Below are 2,590 nucleotides of genomic sequence, written 5' to 3'. Positions count from 1 at the left end.
GTTTTATTATTATTTTGTTAATAATATAATTAATATTTCTCAAATAGTGGTGTTAGTTATGTTTTTAGTTAAAAATATTTAGTTAACTGTTTTAGTAATACATTATTGATGGATATAAATAATGATAGACGTGAAAAATTGAAGTATAATTTGAAGGATTTAGACATCAAGTGAAAAATGTTTTAATATTGAACACTAACGACATACCATGGATATAAATTCTGAAATAGACAAAAATAGAAAAAAGTATCGATTGTGTGAACAAAATTAGTACAATATACTATATAGGTTAAAAGAGCGGAAAACTTGTGCAATTCGATCTTTTATAAACAATAAATGGTCCCCTAATCATGCTTCGATAGATATATACACGTTAGCAATTACACAAGCATTGGAAGTAATGGTATTCGACTTTATATTTGTTCAACTTAATTTTCACCTAAAAAACTGCAGCTGTTTTGTCCACAAACGTCCACCTCTTCAATTTTTCAACATCATCTTTCCATCTTTATAAATTTATACCAGCTCATAGATCACACAAAAAATCTCTCAAAGAGTCATACAAATAGCTTCAAATATCCATAAAAATGGCTACTAAAGAAGATCTTGTTCATGTGTTCTTAGTTACGTTTCCAGCACAAGGCCATGTCAATCCCCTTCTCAGACTAGGCAAGCTTCTAGCTTCCAAGGGAAATAATATTCTAGTCACCTTCTCTGCTACCAAATCTATCGGAAATAAAATGAAGGAAGCCGGAGCTGCGGCCTCTGGTGATCCAACCCCTGTAGGGAACTGTGGTAGCATGATCCGGTTTGAATTCTTTGATGACGGATGCTCTGAAGATGATGAACGCTATGACCTTGATACGTACATGTCTAGGCTAGAGGCACACGGAAAGAAAGCACTCACTAGTATCATCAACCACCATGCGGAAAACGGTCGACCAGTCTCGTGCCTAATCAACAACCCGTTTGTGCCATGGGTTTCGGACTTAGCGGAAGAGCTAAACATCCCTTGTGCAATGCTTTGGGTGCAGTCATGTGCTTGTTTTTCGTCGTATTATCATTATGCGAACTCGTTGGTTCCTTTTCCGAGTGAAGATCAACCAGACATTGATGTTCAGTTACCAAACATGCCGCTACTCAAATTCGATGAGATTCCCAGCTTTCTTCATCCGTCAACGCCTTACCCGTTTTTAAGAAGAGCTATATTAGGGCAATTCAAAAACCTATCAAAGAACTTCTGTGTATTAATGGAAACCTTTGAAGAACTAGAGGGCGATTTGATCAAGTACATGTCTCAAGTATGCCCGATTCGATCTGTGGGTCCGTTGTTCAAAAACCCACTACTCGAAGCCAGCTCGAATATCTCTGGAGACCTGATAAAAGCTGATGAGTGTCTTGATTGGCTCGACTCAAAGCCGCATTCATCGGTGGTTTATATATCGTTTGGAAGCATTGTGAGCTTGAGCCAGGAACAGGTGACTGAGTTGGCTTATGGTGTTTTAAATTCGGGTGTGTCGTTTCTGTGGGTCATGAGGACGAATGTGACTTCTGTCGGGGAGTCTGGCAAGTTGCCTGAGGGATTCTTGGAGGAGGCGGGTGAGAAGGGGATGGTGGTCCAGTGGAGCCCACAAGCACAGGTGTTGGATCACCCCGCGGTGTCTTGTTTTGTGACTCATTGTGGATGGAACTCGACGATGGAGGCCTTGTCTAGCGGTGTTCCGTTGGTGCCATTCCCGCAGTGGGGGGATCAAGTGACTAATGCCAAATACTTGGTTGATGAATGGAAGGTTGGGATCAGGATGTGTAGGGGTGAGGCTGAGCACAGAGTGATTGGCAGGGTGGAGGTGGAGGAGTGCATAAGGGAGGCTTCGAGTGGCGTAAAGGCGGTGGAGATGAAATCGATTGTGATGAAATGGAAGAAAGCGGCGGAGGAAGCGGTGGCAGAAGGTGGAACTTCTGATCGGAATATCCAAGAGTTTGTAGATGAGATTAGGAAGCTAAGTTTGAAGAAATCAGGGTGAGCATGCTAACAAATGGCCCTACGTATTTAATTTTTCACCGCACAATATTACAATCTACATGTTTTATAAAATGTGTTCAGTTCTACCATGATAGATATGGCCATATAGGTTTTACATCACTACGTTGGCCTGATATAGGTTTCTATATTGCAACTAGCCTAGACAGCTTTCTAAATCCTATGTGTTTTAAGCAAACCGGATAATATGAAAAATACTATAAGACAGTGGCGGTCCAAGGTTTTCGGAAGCCTCAATCAAACTAAAAAGTTGGGGCTTTGATAAAATAGAAATTAATATATACCCTCTTTCCCAAGCTTGGTACCGACAATTGACTTATTAATTTATTACTGATAAATTTTTAACTATTAAACAAAGTTCAAATCTATAATGCATAAGGGTTCAACTAAGAAGCTGATAACAAATTAACAATATTCTAATCATATTAACATAACTGAATAGCTAATTAGATTTAGTTACCCTGGTCCCTAACCTTGAAAGTTTGGTACAATCAATTTGAGGGCTCTAAACCATTAGTAATTGACAGTTGGAAGTTTGACCCACACAAG

The 2,590-nt window shown here is 39.6% G+C and overlaps 1 pseudogene; it reads left to right on the top strand.

Annotated features, from left to right (window-relative positions):
* Positions 1–571: 571 nt before the first annotated feature.
* Positions 572–2,095, top strand: LOC143629471 (gallate 1-beta-glucosyltransferase 84A23 pseudogene; annotated as a pseudogene).
* The last annotated feature ends 495 nt before the right edge of the window (positions 2,096–2,590 follow it).

The sequence above is a fragment of the Bidens hawaiensis genome, unplaced genomic scaffold, assembly GCF_021521415.1.
Source record: "Bidens hawaiensis isolate Kalapana, Puna unplaced genomic scaffold, B.hawaiensis_p1.1 tig00005195_1, whole genome shotgun sequence".
Taxonomy (NCBI): domain Eukaryota; kingdom Viridiplantae; phylum Streptophyta; class Magnoliopsida; order Asterales; family Asteraceae; genus Bidens; species Bidens hawaiensis.
Note: the sequence above shows the minus strand (reverse complement) of the source record. Positions and strands in the feature narration are given on the sequence as shown.